Here is a 24,993-nt window from a genome sequence, read left to right as displayed (position 1 = left end):
TGTTTTGGCTCTAACTTCACTGATTTTCAAAATCTTCACCATTTCTATTTCCCAAGTAAAAATATCATGCTTATTGGACATATTTTCCTTTGAGGAGTTTAAATACAATTTCACTTTTGTTTATTCTAACAGAAACTGGCCAACCCTTTTCAAATGTATTATGCAGACTTGGCCTGACCATTTTCATCTATTTATAAAGCAGAGAAAATAACCAGAAATCTAGAAATGTAAGAATAGATGGTATAAGATAGCTTACAAAACCAAGACTTTTCTTGCAAGAGAAAAATATACCACTTTCCTCTACTGTCAGTTCTAGGGGACACTGGTGATAGAAAAGCATTGATGATACAGCAAAATGTAATGCTGAATATTAAAGTATCACTGTAGTTCAACTACAGAAAGAATTGTAACAAGGAAAATTAAAATATCTTGACAGTAAAGCTGGTTTTAGCAAAAAAAAAGAATTTTAGGGTTTTTTTTAACTAAAAGTTGAAAATTTAGAAATTAAAATGAATGGTTGTAAGAAAATATTTTAAATATTAAAATTGAATACTTCTTTGGTGCAAACTTTTATAATCGTCAGCTGACACGTCTTAGATGTCATTTTTTTGTCCTTAGATCACATGGGGAGTAATCCCCTTTTCTTGCTGAACTTTTGTAACTGAAATAACACTCAGAAAATAAATATTACAAAACTAAATCTTATGGAATTTTAAAAAATCTATTTTGATTCTGTTTCAGCCATTTCCATATGAGTATAATGATATCAATTTAGTTGTGTTTTAACTCCTATTTTCTTGAGTGTCTGAGCTGTTGCCCTTCTCTGTTAGCTTCCAGTTTGCCTCTACCTCTCTTTGTGTGGGAGACTTGGGTGGTCTGTGTTAGCTCTGGGGTCTTCCAGGTGTTCTTTCTGCTTTATCATGTTTTGCAAGAACAGCCTGCGTATTAGTCTCTTTCTCTTCATTGCAGAAGTGATCTAATTTGGTCAATCAGTGAAAGCAGACTAGAAGAGAATTTAATAGAGAAGTCACACATTATTTTGTGTCCTTCAGGCCATGTATGTCTTGTTCTTGGTAACTGCTGCCAGTTTCCTAAAGGGAAATAAAATACATGCAGCATGACAAAGTGGACACACTTTTTCACAGATCTCAATCTGATACATAATAGGGATATAACTTCCTTCCATTGTGCAGCTTCTTATGATGACAAACCGGTTGCCTTTTATTGTTTCTACAATCCTTTGTCAGCCTCTCCTGTCCTCTCTCCTCACTGAAGCTATATGGCTGGAAGGGTATCTCTCATCAGGGAAGTGTTTCTTTCCCTTCTCTCTCTGCCTTGCCCATGCAATCCAAGGATATTGAAATAACTTACAACACACAGCAAAAGAAGTGGTCTTCTTTGGAGACCTTTTTTTTCAATATTTGTGACTCTAGTCAAATGAGCAGCCATGAAAAAGGATTATGTAAAAGGAATAAAGCAATTGGAAGAATTTGTCAGAGGAGCTAAGAAAAAGAAGGGTCAGTGCAAATATCCAGGTTTTATAGACCTCTTCCAGCCCCACCTAACCATCTACAAATGTGTGAATGGGCTGGTTGAATGAAGGATATTAGAGTGCAAATAAAAAGTAATCTATTTTTTCTTATAACAAGTCTTCAGTCTCTGTTGTTCTAAATGTACAGTAGTTCTGCCCTAAGCCTTTCTGTGTCATTCATTGTCAGGCTCATTCAATAAGCCTAAGGTCATGAGACTTCACAGATCAGACTTAAAGTGAGGCTGGAAAGTCCAAAACTAGCATCCTGAGGCTGGAAAGTCCAAAACTAGCTTGTCTGTTCTAACAGAGAAGGTGAAAATTAAATGGGCATGGAAACTGAATTTCATCCCTAGAAGTTTGCTACAGGCAGGCTAGATGAGGCTCTATTGCTGCTAACCATGCTCTTTCTGTTATGTGGTTGAACGTTTGAATCAGGAGTTGTCACTGTCACTACAGCAGTTTTCAGAAATAGTAACCTACTTTGAAAATAAATATACCTTTTATAAAGTTTCAGGAAAATTGGAAGGAATCTTGCACTGTGTTTTGATTTGGCACATGACCATTACACTGTAGGGAAGCTGTAGTGGATGGACACTGAAGTCTATCTTTTGCAGACAAAAGTTATGAGACTGACCAGAAATGATTACACAGATTGGCTGAAGCTCTAATGAAGGATTTTGAAGAGGAGCCAAACAGATATGTAATATTCACTGAATGGCATCTACAGCTACTTGCTGTAATGATTTTCCAACCATAACAAGTCAAAGTTCAGCAGAGGAAAAACATTCATAACCAGCATCCAGAATAATGGAAAGTTCATTCTTGTCTGTCTCCATCTTCCTGAGTCAATATCATCCCTGTATTTCTGCTTTCTCAATTAAGATGTTTACCATGAGATGGGAGCATTTCATGTATTGGTGATATAAATCAGGGGGATGGCAATCAACAGAGGCATGTAGAGATGAAATGGTTGCTAGTTGAGAGCTAGATTTGAGATATGATTCTAATTCATCTTACACTGTTGGCACAGGGGATTGTAGGTGAGTATGTTGTTTAAATCAACACAATGTGCTGGCATTTAGGGTTTAAAAACTAGGCATTTAATTTTTAAAACTAAAAAGTGTGGCTCAGAGTTAATTCATAAAATCCTCAGCCTATTGACTTCTGAGCTTCTTCTGAGGTGCCTTTGCCTAACAAGAATTTTTAAATGCTCTAAAATGAAAGAAGCGTCAGACAAGCTCCAAAAGTCTGAATTTTTTCACTGCTGTTTTTCCACTATGGTTGTTTTTCTTAACCCAGTAATTCTAAAAGTAGGTTAAGGTTTAATCTTTATATTACAATTTGTTTATGAGAAGATGATGTCTGATTGTCATTTGAGCCACAAGAAATAAAGTCTCATTTAATAGAACTTTGAAATTAAAAAACTCACAGGCCCCACTCCTTTTACATACTGGATTCTCTGTAAACATCCTTATTCTCTTTTTTCTCTTAGTATAATTTTTGTTTTTCCCACCCAGGCAGATTACTTTCCATAGCCCAGTATGACATTACTTATTCCAAAAAAATGTAGGTTTGAAAAATGAGACATTGTCATTACAAATTCATCAAGAACAATGTTCCAGGGAGCATCTGCAAATTTGATGCGGGGCAGAATGGTTATTTCCTCTCATAAACATAGAAGAAATGGCAATATCCTGAATCTGTTCTGTGAAAATTCACTCCTTTTCACTGATGTTTTCTAGGTAGTAAAATTAGACCTCAGTCTGCCAATGTCAGGATGTATCATTGCATCTGTCAATGGCATTAGAAGGCAATGTGAATATCCAGAGCAGTCAGCAGAAAACCATGTGCAACTTGATAGCAGTGGCACAGCAGAGAACAAGGAACTGCCTACAGACCCAAAACCACTGTTAGTGAAATCCCAGTTATTGCCTCCAGAAGTCTTGTCTTCTCCCCTCTCTACTTTACATGTGGTAGTTACTCCAACAAATGCAGTAAAACAATATTGGTCTCAAAATCAGTCTGAGAAGAGAATCAGACCTTAGTCTCCAAAAGTAGGTCAAGGACTGTTTGTCAATACAGGAAAATGTTGGAGCTGGCAGTCCGTAAGCAGCAAAGGGGCACAACCAGCCAGTGATACCAGCCTGTGGCACACAGCCATTCCCCAAAAGAAAGGTACTTTCAGAGTCTGGGCCCCAGAAAAGGAAATTAGTGGCCATATCTCTGGACACTCAAAATAAATCTTCTTCATTAGATTGCACTTTATATGCACTTGATTTTTCACTGGAGTTAAATTTCCATTACTTTATTTTCCTTGCAGACTGAGGAAGAAAGTACAAATTGAGTATTTTGGCACTTTAAAAGAAAAAGTAGTGAATATGCTGCCTGAAGGAGCTCAGGGGGTTGATTTCTGTTCCCTCCAGCAGGTATAAGAAAAACAAAATAATGGAAGCTTGACTCAAGTAAGTGAATAAATGAATTTACAAGGGATAAGCTAATTTCTGTCTTGGACTGCCTGCAATTATGAATGTTTATTAACTAGTCTGTCTGGCTTTTGGAGGGGAAGAGTGCAGGAATCCCTGGAGCAATGCAGCTCAAACAGAATTATCAGTCAAAAATTTTAAAAAGAAGCCCAAGCAGAATGCCAAACAGTACAAAACTTCCAGTGCTACTGGTGGGCTTAACGTTGCCTGAAGTGAGGCAGCTTTGCATGCACAGTGGGGCTATTGACTGCTCAGGAGCCACTAGCATGAGGAAGGGGATACAGGGAATGACTGGGTGCTCTGTCCTGCTGAGATAAAAAACAGGTGGTCAAAGCCCAATCCAGCAGCAGACGAAAGCATGTGAGTGCACTTACTGACTTCAAAGGCACAGCCCACATGTTTAATGTTAAGGATGTGCTAAAGTCTTTTGCTAAACTGGAGCTCCAGCTCGTGAGATTTCAGAGATCTTCCCTCCCAATGACTTTGAGGTTAGCTGAAGTATCCTGTTAAGTCTGTATTTCCCCAAAGGATAGCATCAAGATTTTCTCCTGCTGTTTTAGTAAAAAATAAGGATATCTTAGAAAATGTTTTCCTTTAGAAAATCATCCAACCAGTCTTAGGAGGGAACTTTCCCACTAACAGTCTTTTAAAAAAATTAGGAAAACAACCCAAACACTATCATTTCTATTTCTGTGTTGCCAATATGTTACAGAAAGGTTCATTAGTGTCCATATCTCATATGCTGAGGTTTAGAGAATGGTGGAATCAGCAGTGAAACAAACAGCTATAGCAGACAAAGCTTTTACATCTCTTCACTTCAAGATATTTTTAAATAGCTCACAATTTGCACAGGCTCCATACACACAGCAAGTCTATTTGGGTGCACAACCTCTTTTGTACATGCAAGCCACACAATTGCACAAACCAGAAGATTGATGCCCAGGTGGTCATTTGTACATAAATATCCCAATTACAGACCAGCCTTGGAATACCTAAAGCTGTAAACAGTTAAAGTTAGCATATTTGAATGCAAATCTTGGTATTCCCTTTTGTAAGTCATAGGAATGTCAGATGAAAAGGGAAATCTTGGAGCTCTGAATCCATCTCCTGCAAGCTTAGAAAATGTTGTCCCATCCTGAGTTGATTGAGCTTCTTACTGAACTATATACAACTCTTTCGTACTCCTCCTATTCCTTGTGAGAAATTCATTCTAATTTCCTGGTCTGAATGTATTCATGTTCAAATTTTGAATAGTTACTTTTGAACAGTCCTTTACCTAATCAGCTCTTCTGATTTCCTCGGGCTTCCTGCTTTCATGTGCATACATACTGAGAAAAAATTCATTTCTCTCCCCTCTCAATCTTTTTTCCTTTATGAACTAATTGGATTCATATTTCTTCATCTGTGCAGGCACAGCCCTTAGACAGGTGTGGTGCTCAGACTGCATCACCCGAGGAACAATTCAAGCTGGCAGAGTGATTTAGTGACACACCTGTGAGTCAACAGCTCTGCCCGGCTTTCCCTGTGCCGAAAGTTGGTAGTCATCCGTCTCATGCTCTTCCAGCAGTCATTGGCTCCTGGCTGTTTAAAGTACCACATTATAACTAGTGGAAAAAATAGCCCTGTAAGACAAAGATTTCATCTAAAAAGAGAATCCAGCTTTTAGAAATTGGATTATAATTTATTTTAACAATGTAATTTCTGCTCTGCAGTATGAACAGATCACTTCACAATGTTTCCCTGGGCTGTCATCAGAGATAGTCTCCTGCTGCAGCCAGCACTTTGCACTATGCACACTGTTCTATGTATGCCTTTCATTCTGGCCACTGAGTATGTTTCCTGGCTCATCTCTAGAAGCTTTCATGCCTACCCTAAATCCAACAGTATGATTGCTTGGCCCTCTGCACTCAGGATCATGTGTTGCACACCATAGTCACTACTCACCAAACAAAAAGTAACATCCTGTGGTCTTTTATTATGAAGCGATTAATGCTGGAGCATGAGTCATTTTGCTGTTCCTAGCACATTTGTTTCAGCTGCCTGAAGTGTCTCATGAGGGATGGAAAGGTCCTGTAAGCATACTTGGGGATTTTGTCTTCTGTTCCAGGGTCCCAGATGCTTTATATTCACAATAGGATATACTGCATATGTGTCTGTCAGCCCTCAAAATGCTCATGAACCTCACTCTTTCCTTCATGATCAAAGTGGTTTCAACCTCTACACTGGATAGGAGTTTTGATGTATTCAGTATCAGCTTATTCACACATTGCTTTCTAATGGATCTGGTGAAATCATATGTTTATGTTCCACCTAAAGGTAAATTAATTGGATTTCTGTATTCCAAAATCTCAGTAATTTCATCCTTTCCATACTAAGGTACCTCCTTCCCCATGTATCAGGGCTCTGATGGTGACAATTGCTGTAGTCTTCTTCCTTTACTTCTTACAGCCCATCTTCTAAAACTCTGCCAGGTGTATCCATGCAACATCTTACCTTGCTCTCCAGTTCTGAGGTGCCTAAATTCATCTTGTGGCCACGTGCACAAATATCTTTTTTCCTCCAGTGCCAGAGATAAGCATTTGACAGTCTAGTCCTCCAGGAGCGCTGGCCAGCCTTCAATACCAGAGTCCAAGCCACCCCTCCATCTAGTGCCAGGTGTACTCAAAAATTAATCAATATACAAACTTGAACAAGGGCATAATCACCATGCTTTGTTCGTGTGTGAGCCAGTCAGACAGACACATCTGCTTTTCACTTACACCTGCCCAGTCCGCCACATCCCCAGTCTGGGTTGGCTCAGAAGAAAAACCAAACAGCTTTACATTATCAGAAACAATCTTGTTGACTCTTTCTTTTTTCTCCTGAAGACTTCTTACTTTTGTAGACATGATACATATTTGATGTCCCCTAAGTTTCAAAAAAAAAAAAAAAAAACCTTGTAGTAATTTACTGAAGACATTTAAGGGAGAGGGAAGAAAACTGTTGACACTGGGGTATCCCTTGGATGGTTTTTACTTTGGACATAATTTTGTGGTGCATGGTCCAAAGGAACAATCACATTTGCTTAGAGGTGTGTCTATGTAGACATAGTCACCATAGTTCCAGGGCTGCTTTGCTTGATAGTGCTTCAAGCCTGATATATCGCTTACATTTTTCTTTACTCCTTCAAATGCCTGTTTGTTGGTATCTCACCATACGCCCACTATGTGCTAACTGTCTCAAGAGTTCACAGGCTTCTGATAAGCATGTGCAGAATCTAGAAAGATAAGTTAGGCATCCCTATAAATCACTGAACTTCTTCCCACCCTTTAGTTCCTAAACACTCTACATTTTTCAGAGTGCAGCTGGAGTCTCTCAAAAGTCAACAGATGTCTAGGATCAGAAGCATGAGTTTTCTGACTGGTTCTGTGCTTGTTTCAACAGGTGTATTGTTACCTCTTCACTGCAGAACTGACGGTTTTCTCTGCCCAGTGTTCCCTGAAACTAAAGAAATGCTCTGTATCCTCACTGTCTACATATCCAATGTGCTTCTATCTTCACCATGAAGCAGCCTCCACCTCCTCCAATATATGCTTTCTTTGGCTTTGCATGCTGGGTGAAAGCCAGAGTGATTGTTCTTCCTTTTTCACATTGAGAATATTTTGGTGTTAAACTGTAGCACAGCGCAACAAAGTCTACAAAGATTTGTAATTCCCTGTCTTTCTACATGGGAAGCCCCACACATTCTTGTGTGATTGAAGCCAATTGAAACCTTAATTTTTCTAATTATGATTACTGCCTAAGATCAAGTCATGAGCATTCACGCATATATAGTGACATACTTTCTCCTAGAACAGGGTCCCTGCTCTAGCTCAGGGCTACTAATCTCTCCAATGTCTTGTTTCATTAATTTTTTGATGACCTATGCCTACCTATGCACTCAGGCAATTTTCATTGTAAGCCACTTGCACCTGGCCACATTTTTGCAGTCTAATTTACTGTGAACACTGGGATTTTATTGGGCCTGGATATATAATATAGCTGAACTTAGAAAGATTTCTATCCATCAAAGGAAATAGGGGAGAACCTAAAGAGTTTTACAGCAAGCACCAATGAAATTATAAGCTAGACCATGCAAAATATCAGGGGATCCCAGGCTGTGGTCTGAGTTACTGCAAGGTAACTCAGAGAGATTAATTTTCCCAAAAAAGCAAGGTGGCTGTGTATGGACTACTAATTCAGAGAGATCCCTGCTTTGTGCCATCACCTAACTCACATGCAGAGATAATATAGAAAATGTTTGTTGATATTGTGCAAACAACTGAACTGCTAGAACAATCATCAGCCACTGTTGAAGGCTTGACCTTGCATGTGTGTGTGTGACTGGTACAGATGTAACCTACAGCACTCAGAGAAATGTGTTCATCCATGTAGCCTTGTTGCCAGCAGAATAAACGTTTGTCTTTTTAGGCACTCATATTCCTTCATTTCTGTTCAGGTTGCATCTAGGTTTCTCTCTTTGTTGTTTGTGGACCCAGTGTTTTACAGCCACCACCTTAATGATTTGAATTCTGTATATTCTTTATGGCATCTGTGACTTGTTTTATTCCACTGTTTCATTTCCAGCTCCTCTCCTTGACTTTTTACGGAGAATACAAACTCTTCTGTGATGCAAATGATAGTTTATTTGGAAACTCATCAGTCCAAACATCCCTCCCTCTTGTATTTTTACTGCAAGTCAAAAAACCTTTGCTTGATTTCAAGACCTAGTGTCTACATTTTTAGCAACCTTAGGGCACCCCAGTAGGCAATAATACAAAAAAGACCATGTTCTTTAAGTGGTCCTTTTTTAACAGAGCTGGTTTCAAAGATGCTGCACTTGCAAGCCAACAGCTGGGCAAAGGCTGATTCCCTGATGCTCCTCTCAAGCTCTTCTTCCTTACAGCCTGTAGTCTTTAGCCTGGATATTAGGGAGAAATTATTTACAGCAATAGTGATCAAACACTGGAACAGGCTTTCTAGGGAGGTTGATGCCCTGAATCTATCAGTGTTTAAGAGGCATTTGGACAATGCTCTTAATTACATGCTTCAACTTCTGGTCAGCCCTGAAGTGCTCAGGCAGCTGGACCAGATGACCATTGTAGGTCAATTCCAACCGCAATATTCTATTCTATTCTATTCTATTCTATTCTATTCTATTCTATTCTATTCTATTCTATTCTATTCTATTCTATTCTATTCTATTCTACTCTATTCTATTCCATTCCATTCCCTTTCTGCAGGTTCAGCACAGGCTGCTGCAGGAGGGAAGCCACCACTTTACCTATTCTCTCACCCACTTTCCTCTGGTAAGCCATCCACTTACTCTGGTAAGAGTAAGCCAAAAAAGCCCTAGCTATTCTTTCGCCCAGGTTCCAAGCTGCCTCAGATAACCTGCAAAGAGGAAAGGGATCCTTGCTCCACTCCACTCAGACATAGTTCAAGTCACAATCTAGAAACAGTTCCTTAGGTACCAGCCTTTAAACAATATCACAAAACGTCCATTGCTGAAGAAAGACATCTGCATCCTCTGGATTATGTAAAACAAACATCTGGCAGCCATGGCTTCCTCTTAGCTTTGCTGTTGTATGTAGTAAATGGAAGTCTCAGCTCCCACAACTGTCATTTGGCTTCAGCAAGCACTATGACTCCCCTTTTGTGAGAAATGAAGAATAATCTGGCTAAATCCCAGTTTCAGAGCTAGCAAACACAAAGGTCCAGTCCCTCATGCTGTTGCTAAAAGCTGGCTTCCCACTTCCAGGGATTAACAAACTATGCAGACATTCTTAGGAGCTGAAAAATCAGCAGACTTCTGCTTTGCAAGCTCCATCAGAAATGAGTAAAGCTGCTCCCCATTTCAGTGCCATAACCAGCAATTTCCAAAGCCTTGGATCAACAGTGATATTACTACCAAGCAAACTTTTGATTCTCTACTTTTGAATCTTGATGCATCTCAAGTGAAGTGGCGTCTTCAGCAAAGTCTGGCCTAAGTTATTTCTAAGCAACTAAATACTCAAACATCTTATAATAATAAGCTAAATCCTGAGAGCAAGCACCCAATAAAAGCAATGTAAAGGGCATCAGTGTCTGCAAGAGCTTTCTGGGGTCCCAACATTCTCAGGGAAGGATATGGCCCTGGTTCACTCTGTATTCCCATAATCATTCCCATACCAAAAGTCCCTGCTGAGGCTGTAACAATGCACACTGTATATACTGCCCTGCCATTGTCTCTTTTGCCTTTGCCTAGGGAAAATACACTGATTCTGCTGACAGTAAAGGCTCTGTGGCCACAGAGCTGAAAACTAGATTTTTCTTCAACACAAACAAAACAAAGTTAAAAGGGAGAAAAAACACACAGGGGAACAGTGTCTGCATCTCAGTAGAGCTATATCCTTTCTCACCTCAACTGTGTTTTGAGATGAAAACCCAGGTAACAGGCAATGGCTATAGAGCCCTTTTTAAAAGGGAGGCCTGCAGAGACCCTCTGAAAATTTCTTTCCTGCTTTATGTGTAGAACCCCACAATGAAATATATATCTTTACCTTCCGAAAGAGAACTATCTTATCTGTTTTATTACCTCAAGTTCCCTCAAGACTCAAGAGGAAAAGGCTTTTTGGTTTCATAATTAGCAGCATTCAAACAGAAAATGGTCATGGAGTGACCTGTGAATTGTATACAATTATCTGTACCATTTTGAGACCACTCAATAATTGGATTATGACTTCAAGAACCCATCTTCTACTAAAATACTTGTCTCTACTGATCACTAGATTTTCCACCTTAAAGCAGACTTACTGTATTTTTCCTGCAAATCCAGGTACTCCCTGTCGTATTCTATAGGGTCTACCAAGCTAGTATGACTACAGTAAGAGTCACAAGATTTGTTTTTTCTACCTCCCCCAAAGTACACGTCCACTTCCCCCCACTGGACTTCAAAAAAAGTTTTATCAATATATTTAATATTTGATCACATTTATATGCCTACACAGTTAATGACAGCAGATTGAACAGAGCTGTGGTCAGATCTGCTACTGGCCAAGAGCTGAATAAGTGAGATGCAGCAGCTAAGGTAGTTAGTAGGGTGATTAGCAGAGGTAGAACAGGGTTTGCTTATTAAACAATTTTGCCTTTGACATTTGTCAGTGCACAGTCTGTCTCTTAAGATCAAAATTTTTGTGATCTACTGCAATAATGGCAATAAAGACCCTGTTACCACTGTTGAATCAATGGCCTTTGCACTGTATGTACAGTACAAAATACATGCATAAGCCTGGCAGCTGCTAAACTCATTGATATATAACACCAGTCCCAAAATAGTGATATTTCACTTTTGGAGCTTTATAAATTGTTAAAGAAATAAAATCTGCCTTTGGGAAATAATGTTTCTCTATGTATCATCGAATCCATTCCCTTCCTCCTCCCCTCCCTCAGAGATTAAAATAAATAGTGCTGAAGCTATAAATCATCCCTATTGGCACTGGAAAGCCCTCAGAGATGTTCTTTTTGTGCCATTTCAGTAGACAGAAAGTCTAATGCACAGCGAGGTGATGTTGCTTTCTTTTTTTTTTTTTTTTTTTTGTAAGTAGAGGGTCAGAAAAACATGTCCCCCCTTGATCTCTTCAATGTACATCAATATTTCTTCAGTCATATTAGAGTCATTGCACACGCTCCAAGTAGTTTCAGTCAAAATCACTGGGAAATGGAGCATGCCTAGGAATTTTTACTATAATTTTCTTGTGTAGAAAGGTGCATCTTGAAACACCATTTAAACACTGTAGGCAATGCCAGTAGTGGGACTGAGTCATTCATTCTGTCCTGAAATAAATATGGTTTTGAAAACTCATTTTGCAGAAATTCAACCTCCATTGCTTGTTTTTCACCAAGCACAGTCTCCCAGTCTATAACTGGATAAGTAATGATCCAAGAACTGGATTTGTATGATGAAAATTCAAGTTGAGAATTTCAGTAGTTTACCTAAAATTACTTTTCTCTTATTATTCCTGAGGGTAAACTACTTTCCTAGACATTGGTCCTGGCTTTTTGCAAATGTTGATCAAGCATTTCTGAAACATCCACCCACTTCCATTTTTCAGTAACACGAACTGTCTTTTTTTCACCCACCCATCATTTCTTTAGTCTCATTTCCTTTGCGTTCACTTGAAGAAGTAGAGAAAATGGAAAGATTTTGTAGAGCTTCTAAGCTTGGTTAACATGAGCTTTACATTAGAATTTTCATCAGTTACAGCAAATTCATAACCAAAAAGAGACAGTCTTTTGCCCTCCCTTTTCCCCCCCTCCCCCCACCTCATTGCCAGAGGAAAAACAAACAACCTACCAAAAATCCTAGGACAAAACTAACATTTTCTAGTAAGAGATCAGAAAGCTCATTTACTGAGGGAAACAAGTAAGTAAAATAACTGTGTAGGCTGCACCTTTTTCACCTTTAACTGTGCATGGTACAATCAAAGCAGAATTCCCAGTCATGCTCTCTTTCTTCCCACTGCGATTGCTCTCCTATGCAGACAGTCACCTTTAGAGGGAATGTTAAAGCATGGATGGTGTAGATCCACCTCAGCACATCACTGCAGCATTTGAAGCACCCCTAGATGCCCTCAGGCACAAACACAAGTATATAATATTAGCTGATAGGAGTCTGGGTCCTTGAATTGTGCTTGCTTAACTGAGCATATGGAGAGCCCATCAGTGACTGTGGCATTATTGTATGTGTGTAGTCAAGAGCATGGAAGTATTTTTGCAGCACTGGAACTTAAGGGAGGGGAAGATATCCTGCTTTATCACAGCAAATTGTATCACTTTGATCTTAGGCATATTTAGGCCTTTGTAAGCTTTCTCTACTAATCTCTGGTTTAGTAGGCATGAGCTGGATTCCTATTCCTCCATCAGCTGAGGTAAGCACAGTCTGTGCAGAGCAGGCCTGAGAGCCTGTGAGACCCCAGGAAAGGGTGGGGGAGCTCTGCAGTCACATACATGTATTATTCTCCAACTGAGCATTTTTCACTAATGCTCTGTCCATACACAGGCACATCCCAAGCCTGTCCTTGTCTCTGAACTCCCTTCCCACCTTCTGACACAGGTACCTGGAAATAATTTTTGCTGAGACGTTTAAACCTTGGTTTACTCTGTACTTGCCCCAGTATTGAATCAGCATCTGCTGCCACCATATAATACAGGTACAGACCTCATCCAGCAAGGCTGATTGTATCACATCATCTGGCCTGGCATTTGTCTGTCACGCTGGGGCAGGGAATGTGATACCAAGCTGACAAAAAGCAGCACACGGGCCTGCCTGGAGAGCCCCTTTGTTCATCTAAGCCTCCCCTGCTGCTTTTGTAACTCCAAATGGATTTCTGATTCCCTATCTCCTGGCCTTTTCAAGCCAAATGGTTTGGTGAGATCACAAGGCAGCAGGTGCTGCTCCGCTCAACATTTGCACCTTCCAATCCAAACACACCTCTCCCCACCGACCCTTAAAATCAATCAAAGGGACTTATCAGTTTGTTTTAAGCTTTGATGTTTGTCTGGGGTTTGTTTATCTAGCAGTTTATTCCTGGGAGTATGTTCTTGACATCTTGGAGTAGGTGGTAATTAGCAACAAGGAAGAAGGGCTGAGATAAGAAGTGGAATTTGAAAGTGGTGATACTTGGTGAGGCAGCTGTGCCACATCCCCTCCTGCTTTCACCTCGACCACTGAGGCAAGCCAGAGACAGCAAAGGGGCGAACAGCAGCCACCCTGCTCTTTCCACAAACACTGCCTGGCTGTGATGTGCTGCCTGGTGTGCTCCTCTGTGGAGAAAGAGCACATGAAGGGGCCTCTTTGGCCCCCTCACCACATTGCTGCCTCCTCTGCTTCACATACACTCCTGAGGCTGCCTCTGAAGATCCCTCTTTTTCATTCTGAACAAACTTTCTACCTGTTGGCTTTGTTGCAAGAGCAATTTGTTTAAATGTAGGCATGAGAATCAGGTCTTGCTGTCATGTGACAACCTATATTTCTCCTGTCTTCTACCAAGCTGCATATAGACCAAAGATGACTCAATTGCCTCTTTTAAAGGAAGAATAAATGCTGCTGTATGTCTGGATTTATGGTTTCTGCTATACCCACATGCAGGGGCTTATGCTGGCACATAAACAAGCACACACCTAGTCACACAGTCCACAGACTGCCTGGTGTATTCACACTGATATGGGCTAACTCCAATCAGCAGCTAAGCCCCATACAGCCACTTGCTCACTCCTCCCACCCTCCATGGGATGGTGAGGAAAATAAAGATAAAAAAGGTAAAACTCACGAGTTAAGAACAGCTTAATAATTAGAATATTATAATAATAATAATGCAAGTAGAGAGAGGGAGGAGTAAAACACAAGAGAAAGAAGTGATGCACAATAAAATCACTCACCCCCGCACTCACTGGTGCCCATCTTGTCCCTCAATGAGTGGCTCCCAGTCAATACACTGGTTATTATGTTCTGTGGTATGGAATATCCCTTTGGCCAGTTCAGGTCAGATGTTCTGGCTGTGCTTCCTTCTGGCTTCTTGTGCACCTGCTCACTGGCAGGTCATGAGACCTGAAAAGTCCTTGATTTAGAGTAAGCACTACTTAGCAACAACCAAAACATCAGTGTGTTATCAACATTATTCTCATACTAAATCCAAAACACAGCATTGTACCATCTATTAAGAGGAAAATTAACTCTATCCCAGCCTAAACCAGGACACATACATATACACATATAGAGAAGCAAAAAGCCATGAGTGGCCAGAGCAAACATTTTTGCTCTGAACAGCCTTGGACTTAGCAACTTTAAAATATGAAGCCAGGCCTGGACCTGGATTTTCCGATAGTCTCTATCTTTATAACCTTCCCAACAGAATTCCAAACAGTAATGTAAGCCTTGAGTACATAATGTGGAAGCAAAAGCACAACAGTAACCTAGTCTCCCACTACATAGCCTGCAAAAGGACAGGGCAGCCCACACTGCACACATTGCATTCTCAGGAGAGGAAGGGATTCTTGTGATCATGATGCTCCTCAAGTGTCCTAGCAGGCACAAAAAGATACTTATTCTCTGTCCTGGCTTGTGGAGCAAAGCCAGAGTTCAGAGAGTAGTGTAAAGCAGGAGGTTTTTAGAGGCTAGATGGAATAAAAGGGCCCTGGTCTGAGCTGGGCCACAAAGTTGCTTTCACAGTCAGTGAGTGAAACCTAATGGGTAAAGAGAAGCCCACTATGTTTTGAGACAACCCCAATCATTATTTATCTTATAAGCAGGCAAGACCAGGATTTCATTTAGAGCAACCATGATCAACTCCCACTTGAACTCTTCTGTTTACAGGGTGGGAACCAGTACTTTGAAGTCCACATTTTTATTATGTTCATTACATTTCTTAAGGCTCTAAAACACTGATATTTCTAAAAAAAAGATGAGAAAGGTTTTTTGATTCGAGTTTGGTTTTGTTTTTTTTTTTTTCCTCAGGGAAAAATTCTGCACTGAATCAACCTGAATAACTATGTGAGTGAACATCCTCTGCCTTTCTCAAGAACAGGCTCTGGGCAAACTATTTCACCCAGCTGTACTCTGGAGGATCCCTGTGGGAGGGAAGCTCACTTGGCAAGGCACTCTCTGTTCAAGTAGTAGATGACTTCACTCTCATTATGCACATAATCTTTTCCTACACAGTGTACATCAAACCAAAATTATACTGCATGTGTTAAGCTTGTAAGTGCACCATTTTATAATGATCACATTGCTTGAGTCCCAAGGACATTATAAAGGGGGTAATTCTGCCACTGCTTATAATTCTATGTGTTGCCAATAAGCAGCTGGGCTGTAGCTTCATACACTAAGAGGAGAGTACTTAATAAAAAACAGCAAAAGCCTCAGCTTTGAGGTTGCCCTTAAATTAAATGTCTTTATGACAAGTCTTGCTCCATAACAGTATCTCCATTTACAAGTGACAAGTGACTGTTCCTAAGCACCATATATAATGACAGTTTGTATTGTAATGGTGCCTCCAAAGCACTGCAAATACCTGTCACTAGATATTGTGTTAGAACCATTTGTTTCTAATGGAGCTGTCTTTTCCTGTTGGCACTGATTTATCTTACAGACATCAGAATATTAACAGATGTCATCCCTTCAGATGTGTAGGAAGACAGTGTGACAATGGGGAGTTCATGATCTTGAGACTATTAAGTGATTTTCTTTACTATATTAGATATCAAACACTGTAAAAAATAAACAACAAAAATTAAAAAAATTAAACAACCCTTAGCAACATCATGTATTTGTATTCTGTCTGTCCTTTACAGCTTATGAACATAGAGCTTCAGATCTGTTTTGTTCTACTTGAAACTCAGCAACATAGTCCATTTTCTGTTCCAATGTTTAGCGTCAACAGAAGTTTAGGATCTAGCTCTGGTCCCCACTGAAGTCATGGGAATCTTATACTTGATGTTAATGGAAATTGGATCAGGCCAGTAACTGGAGACGCTGAAAAGAATCCCAGATGCTGCATAACAAATGAACTATCCACTGAGGTAGTCCCTCTGCTCTGGGAAGCTGCCATTGGGAATTGCTGCTACCTTTCTGTGGAAAGGCTGAAAAAAAAAACGGATGTCAGATGTCAAAGCTGCAGTTTTAGTGACACAGAAAGTTCTAAAAACTCTAAACAAATAGGACCCTGCCAAATGAAAGAGATGTTTGGGCTTTGACTGAAGAATACAGACATTTGAAAAGAGCAAATCATGCTGCTAATATTTCCTTTGATAAAGCAGGTTAGCATGGTTTGAACCTGGTTGTCTGAACAATTTTGAGACAGAATTCTTCAGCTCTGCATATGCCAAATTTAAAGGAAAATAAAACAAGTTAGCAATTTTATTTTCCTTTTTTTTCATTACTTAGATCCTATATTATTTCCCTAGCAGTTTCCATGTCTGATCAGTTGTGAAAGTTGCAAATGTACTTTGCATGTTTTTTGACTTCTTCCAAACCTTTGCAAAGGGAACAGCCATTCTGCTGCAGTGTGTGTCATTTACCTCCTGTTAACATTGAAAAGGTGCCTCCACCTCGGATCTAGTCATGGCATTGATATGCAGAGGCAGAACCACAGTTAAAAAAGAGGATGCAGTGATTCAACCTTTCTTGCAAAATGACTCAAAGAGGAAACTGCATGTTCTGAAATGACATACCTCGCTGTAACCTGTTGTGACCATGTCTGCCTGCCATACTATACTCTGTGTTTCTTTTGGAAGTAAGACAGATGTGCCAAGCACAGTTCAGGTATAAAGCAACACAAAGGCAGAGAGCTTCCCATTTGTCTGCCATATTTTAAGTAGCTGACAGCTCCCAAAATCTCGCTGCCACTATGATCCAACTTGGTGTCACTGTCACACCCAGGGGATGTTTATATGAGTAAGAGTGTATGAAACGAACACAAAATGCACATAATAGTTAGCAGAAAACAAAAAGGGACTGTGAAAAGGAAAGAAGTGTGCCTAGTGTGAATTATTTACTTTTCTTCATTCATAATTGTCACCAAATAGAATAGTTATGAAAACTTTGCTAGAAACAAACAACAAAAAAAAAACTGCTGTCAGAGAAAGGAGGTTTTCACATCAGAGTATGGACACCTGTTATATTCTAATCCTACAAAACAATAAAATGATTTTGTAATTAAGGCAGGTCTATTCCTTGTCATCTGCTACTTTCCACTACAACTTGCATAAATTGCTTCCCTTCCTTGATTTTTAAAAGCATCCTTCTACCTTGCTCATTGTGACAATGAGTAAAAATCAACATTAGTTAGCACAGAACAAATGAGCTTCTGTGTTAATCCACCCAGGCAAGAGAGAGTCCTGAAAGGGATAAGTTAACTTTGTACTAATGCACTACTGCAGTTCAGGAAAAGTAGCTGGTTTATGAGCAGGACTCTTTGGTTATCTAATGCTCTGCACAGCATACAAAATATGGACTTCAGCCATGTTTTCTGAGAATAGGTTGCAATACATTTATCTTTGCATGCTTGTAGGGTGGGGACAACAATGGAAAATAGACATTCTGTTGCATCGCAAGAAGTATGAGATTTCCCTACTCAAATATCTTTAAAAACTAGTGGCACAAACCACACTTGGAAGTTTCCTATTCTCCTGCTGCTCACTGCAAAAGAAAGCACATTATAACCAGATTTTTTGCATGGACAGTGAGTTTTGCCTCATTGACTTGGGTGAACCTGTCTGGTTTCACCAAGGCTTTCCATAAGTACTCAATACTTATTAAAATAATACTGATTCTGGGACAGGTAAAAAAATAATAAAAATATTAATTAAGGATAAATGCTCATTTACAAATTCTCACGAATCTCCACAAAGCTACTTCACAGAATCCTTGCAGGATTACATTCCCCAATCATTGAGTCCAACCTTTGACCTGTTTGTCAACTAGACCCCAGCACAAAGTGCCATGTCCAGTCATTTCTTGAACAGCTTCAGGGGTGTTGACCTCACCACCTCCCTGGAAAGTCCATTCCAATGCTTAACAACTCTTTCCATACAGAAATTCTTCCTGGTGTCCTACCTGAACCTCCCTTGGTACAAATTGAGGCCATTTCCTCTTATCCTCTCACTTGTTGCCTGAGAGAAGCGACCAACACCTACTTGTCTACAGCCTCCTCAGGTGGTTGTAGAGTGATCATCCTGATCAGCCTGGAGCCTCCTCTTCTCCAGGATAAACAACCCCAGGTCCTCATACAACTTAATTGTACAAACCTTCACCAGCTTCTCTGGACATGCTTGAGGTTTGGACTCAGCTGTGCTGAGTACAGTGGGACAATCCCTGCCCTGGTCCTGCTGGCCACACAATTTTTTTATTTTTGATACTTCTTATGATCCACATCAAGATTTTTCTTGGAACAGTGAGGATTTATTGTGAAAGGTTTGAGAAACTTACAGTGTCTTTCTACACCAGATCTCTGGCTGTGAAATATGGATTTGCTCCTCCATTTTGTACATGGTTTGTTTTCTTTAAACTCCAGTTTCTCTCAAAGGTGCATCTTTTCCTTACTCAGTAGTATGTTAAGATTCACATCAGGTCACAGATCCATATATTTCTATAACAACAACAATAATGAGTACTCAGGTATTCTTAAAAAGAATTAAAGATAAACTTTCAGCTAGGGGAAAATCTCCTATCTTTTGTTCTAGAAAAAAGCCCAGAAAAATGTCCCTAGAACTGCCCTACTAATTCCAAGTGAATCTTCTCATTCAGCTAGGTTTAGGATGGACTGGGTGTTTACACAAGCAAAAGGCATCTCACCAGAAATTTTCTGGGGAATAAGGACTTTGTGATATCTTAGTATCTCTGAAAAGTCATTAGGAGGCTGAAGCAACATGCTTTCTTAGGAAAGTGCTAGTATAAACTGTGGCAGAGGGAACTGATATGAGGGTTCTTGTAAATGTCTCATGAAAGGCTTATACCAAAGGCCTCTCAGAAATGTGCCCTTTCAAAGAGGACAATAACCATGAAAATACAGAAGAGCTTATGATTTTATGTTTTCCTCATAGTTTTGTAGCATTCTGGTGTTTTATAGCACTAACAAACTATGACATTTGGCTTTCTCATGAGACTTTCCTGACTTGTGGGGATACCACAAAAGTACCAGATGACATGATAATCTGGCGATATATATCGTTCATTTAGGCATTAAAAAGGCCAATAAAAATCATAAAATAACTAACATACAGAGTTACTCAATTATATAAGTGGTTCAGCCAAATTTCATTTTTTCCCCTCTTCCCTTTCTGTCTGTCTCCTGTTTTGATCTCATAGCACAGAGTTCAAGAAGGGCCAGTCTTGCTCACACAGGCAGAAAACTTAATTTGGGGATCATTTTTAGCCAACTAGCTATGACGATGGCCAGTACCCACTAACAGTGTAAGACTGATGAGCAGATAATCTGCTTGCCACAAAGAAAAGGCTAACCAATTTACACTGCTCCTCTCTCTCTATTACTCTTCAGTTTGGCACTAAAATCTCTAGCCACAGACACAGAAATTGTTCTGTAATGACAGGCATCACCAAATATAAACAGCTGGTAACCCTAAAATTAGACCTGCTGGCTGTCTCTTGGTTTTGGGATATGTTTTATTATACCTTCCAACTTGCAAGCAAATTTTAAAGTTAACTTAACCCATTACAAGACCCTTTATCTAACGGTTGAGCCTACTACTTTATGTACACTATCTTCATTCTTACTAAGAGTTTTGCAAGCACAAAAAAAAATTAGCTAAAGCTAATTGAAAATTTTCCATACAAAATACATTCTGACATATAACTAGAGCTCTTGAATTAATACAATTTTTACATCTGAAGTTTCTCCTGTCTTAAGAAAACCTCAGCTTCCAGAAAAACCATTCAGCAATAAAATGAACCTGAAATAATTTTCAATTTTCAGCTGCAAGGCCTTCTAGCCTTGGGCTAAAAGGACTCAGACAACACACTACTTGTGGCAAGAAGGAAGAGATATGATGATCCTACTCCTCAGATGCATTCTAGTGAAGAAACCTGGCATACAGCAAAAAGCTCATGTATAAAACACTTTAATCGCACATGTTGTAATGCATCACTTAAAATTAAACCTCTATTTCTCAGTCTAAAATTTTCAGCTGTTTAGATCGCCATTAAATGTTGAAACATCCTCTGGGGAATAATCAATAAAAGGAAACACAATTAGCTGTAGTTCTTGCACCTACCTAGAAACCAACTGCTAGCTTCAAAGTTAGATATACATGTCTGAACACTGGTCACTCATTTTTAATAAATATATATGCTTGAAATTAGTTGAAATAGTTAAATAACAAACTTATGTAGGCTTTTAAAAATTTTATGCAAACACTCCTTTAACAGCACAATATTCATTCTGTCTCCACATATTATCACCCTTACTGGAGTCATATAACAAGCTTAGAAGTACTGCCAGATTCTATTAACAAGTTTCATTTATTTTTCTTGCATAGACTGGATGTAAAGTCGAATCTCTCCTACAAGAAGTGAGCAAAATGAAATTTTCTATATTCAGTTTAAAAGTTAACAATTACTGAAGGTCAAGATATTTGCTTTGACATTCACAAATGGGTGGAAATGCCGACACTCTAGTAAAACTGCTAATTGGGGGAAAATTTAGGTGGGAATCACACGTGCACTTTGGTCACAGGGAAATCTGGCAGGCTCAGGGAACCTTGCACCAAGTGCAGAATGAAACAACACCTCATGAGTCATGCACTGAAATCACTTCTAACTGGGAGCAGCACGCATCTGGCAGCGATGCATGGGAGACGCTGGGATACCTTCTCTTCCTCTCTCCTCTAAGCCTACCAAAAATCCTATAACTCAATTCTGATTCCCAGGACTGTTAGTAATACCAGTATTATACAGGCAAGGAGAGTGTGTCTTGAAATTTCAGTTCAACAGCTTTTCCAGAGGAGGTGGTTGGCCAAGCCCATTCTGCTGAGTTGTGGGAACGTCATGCGGGACCTTGCATGGCTCCCAAAATATGATGGCTCCCAGCACCTCCTCCTCATAAGCATTCATCTGACATTTTCCTCAGGTTTTTAGGGAACCAGGCTTCTAATCCTTGGCACCACAAAAGGTGGAAAATGGCCTGTTTCACGATTCTGTCAGTCTGTTAACACGCCTTAATAACGTCAAAGGTATAATTTAATAGTGATCATACACAACATCATTAAAAGAGATCAGATCTCCTTTTGTTCACTTCATTTGCCGCAGCCTCCTTATCTATTTGAGTTTGTAGCTTAGAAACTCATCAGTATTTCTTAGAAAATGTCATGCCTCAAAGGCCACCATTTCCATAAATATTAAAATATCTCATTCTAGGAGCACAAGGAGAATACTGAAATAGTTTACAAACACATTACTTGTTTTTCACACATTACTGATTTGGTTTTTATGCCTATGTAATCTGCTTGAAAGTAATCAGTCTTTGAAAACTTCATGGTGATTTTTTCAGTTTCTCTTTCTCCCTCAGGTTTCTAAAATAAAGGACAAAAATATTATTTAGTGCACTGCTACAGAAGCAAACGAGGGCAGAATTCTGCTTCATTATACAATAGAATTTGTGGTAGTTTGGTGAGTCCTAGTGTATCTCCAGGCATACAAAACACTGATACTTAGATAAATGGAAGTCATGAGTGTATGACAAGTACACAGACTACTTTTCTAATGTCACAGGAAATAGTCCAGTCACACAATACCAAAGCAGAGCCTGTTGAAAAGCTTTCAATTCAGTGTTTGGGGATTTGTTTGGTTTGTTTTTTTTTTTCTTAAAAAAAATAAAAAATAAAATTAAAAAAATTCCTTGAAACCAAAACTATTTGTGTGAGTTTTCACTAGATTTGTTTTAGGAAAAGTTCCTCATGGTGATGATCATTTTTTGGTCAAAATATAAGGGTGGGGTTGGCAGAGAGTGGGAAGAGACAAACAAATAACTGGGAACAACTGTGGAAACTCTGTCCCAAGTCGCCCTTTTGGTTAGGTCACCTACCAGAGTGTGGGAAAACTTGAGTTCATATTTCTGTTCTATCTGCTTCAGAATAAGTTCTTGGACTTCTGTTTCTTAACTCTCAGGTAACTGTTAGGTGAACTGTGCCACAGAAGCACTCTCTGGACTGCTAATAGCTAATTTGTTCTTTGTACAAAATCAGTTTTCATTGGAATATAGGATTTAAACTGAGACCTCTACATTAGTGTCTTTTCCAGTAACTTGTCATATCCTGGAGAAAGATTCTGTAGAAAACAAACTTTCAAGGACTCGATTTCATGTCCATGGATGTTTCGGGTTCATGTTACAGAATGCCAAAATGGATGTGTTGCAAATGTTTTAAAGGAATAATAGAACCACCAACCATATAGTTTTACTTCAGGAATGTAAAATCTAATGGAAAGATGCAAGGTAATTCAAGGAAGAGTCTAACTTGGTTGTAGAAGAATTTTGGACACAACCCTTTGCTGCCTGGTTGCATTCAGTATCAATTTTGGTTTACCTTTATTATATATAAATTATTGCTGAAATATGACATGTAAGAGGAGTTCAGTCCAACTTATACCTTGATAACTACTCAGGCAGTAGAACCAACTCAGAAGAGTTCTCACCCAAATTATGCCCCACTTTCACACAAGGGCTCACTGCTTGGTCACGTTTCTCCTCTCACTCTGTATTTCTGTGCCCTTTTGTTCTACAAACTACAAAGCGTTCCTTGTCAATCCCTTTGTAAGGATCTTAGAACCATGGATGGGCAGGCCTATCAAAGGACAAAGAATAAAGTTTACAACCTGCCAGTGGCCAAAACAAATAATAGTTTTGCTCATCTCAGAGGTACTGAGTAAATACTTTGGTAGCTGTATCCTCTAATTGTGATGTAATTCTCTTGCAACAAAAAACAACTTATTAATATAAAAAATTCACTTAACACAGCAAATACAATGCTTGAAAGAAACATCTGACTTAACTATCATTTTCATGTCTTTGTCCAGAACAGTTATGTCTAACCCCACATATGATACAAAAAAATTAAAGTTGGCTTTGATGAGGAAGAAATGGAGTCTTATGTATCTGTCTACAGAGACACGGGGTATTTTTTGCTAGAGATACTTTACTTTGAAACAGATCTCATAATTAGCTTATTCAGGAAAGAAAACCTCTTTCTCTTCTTCTAACAATTGCAACAATAGTGACTGATTTTTTTGCTTATTTGGTTTTGGGGTTTTTGTTTGCTGTTTTTTTTTTGAGTTGCTGTGATATTACCATTATGGGATAATTTCTTTTTGGTTTGTCATGTTTTTAAATTGAATATGTTAGATTAGAAGGAGACATTGGAAAGAATTTCAAAACACACTAATATTTGAATCCACATCATACTCATAGAAAGGAAATTTTACTGTATGTAAAAACTTATTGAATAGTCATGTGTGTGTATATATAGCAGCATTCTAGAAATTGATCATTATAAGAGGAAGAAGAAATGCTAGAAAAGTTCATTCTCACTCAACAAAACAGCCTTTTAGAAGGAAAGGAAAAAGACCTCTGAAATGTGTCTTCTACCAAGTGCAATAATGACAAGTGTCTAGAAAAGACGTGACAGCTCGTATAGTGTAGCAACATGAAGGCAAAGGCCCCCAAGCAACAAGTGCAATTGATTAGAAAATGAGAACAACATTGCAAGTACCCTGCACAGGAGATGAAAAGGCAGAGGAGTTCAATGCACGTTCACAGACTTTGTACAAGAATATACATGTAACTCACAAACAGGTTGTACCACACCACAAGGAGCAGCAAGTGCTGACTGCAGAGTATATCATCCTGTCGGATACCTGAAAACAATGGGACCTCACTGAGGGACAGGCCACATCTTGCATATGTCCTCCAATTTTATGCTGGTTTTGTTGGCTTTTGTTCACTAGGACCTTCCAGAGCAGCCGTCAGGGATGGGGGTAGTGTCGTGGTCTTAGTGATAATCAGGGTCTAATATCAGGCTTAGGCTATATTTTGCTTACCCTTCCTTATCTAGATTTTCTGAGCAATATAAGCATAAATCTTGTTTCCGTTAGACCATGCTGAACTTCTATTCCTTCATCCAGCTGTAGGACTTGGGCCACAGCATAAGCTGATGGTGCCAAATTTGCTTCAGTCTGGGAAGATTTAGTGAACAGTTTTTATCTCCTATTTTGTCCCATTTTTATGCAGCACCACTTTATTAGGAATTTTGGAGTACAAAAGCTTTAAGGGAAGGCTGTCCTCCTACATTAGTCATGGCAACACTTCTCAACAGCATGAGCAACCTGCCAAGCCCATTACGCAGCCTGTGAGTGCAAAGCAGAGACGACACAGCTCGCTCAGAGTGCCAAAGGGAAGGGCAGCTCTAGGAACAGCA

At 39.4% G+C, this 24,993-nt stretch overlaps 1 long non-coding RNA gene across 1 annotated transcript in view; it reads right to left on the bottom strand.

Moving 5' to 3' along the window:
* LOC132078042 (uncharacterized) overlaps positions 1 to 14,560 on the bottom strand; it is a 60,992-nt gene extending 46,432 nt beyond the window's left edge. Inside the window, exon 1 of the long non-coding RNA XR_009419224.1 lies at positions 14,452 to 14,560. This is a non-coding gene — a long non-coding RNA (uncharacterized LOC132078042). The remainder of the gene's footprint in view (positions 1 to 14,451) is intronic.
* Between the last annotated feature and the right edge of the window lie 10,433 nt (positions 14,561 to 24,993).

This window comes from Ammospiza nelsoni, chromosome 1 (genome assembly GCF_027579445.1).
Source record: "Ammospiza nelsoni isolate bAmmNel1 chromosome 1, bAmmNel1.pri, whole genome shotgun sequence".
In the NCBI taxonomy this organism is placed as follows: Eukaryota; Metazoa; Chordata; class Aves; order Passeriformes; family Passerellidae; genus Ammospiza; species Ammospiza nelsoni.
The sequence above is the reverse complement of the archived record's forward strand: the minus strand, read 5'-3'. Positions and strand labels throughout refer to the sequence as shown.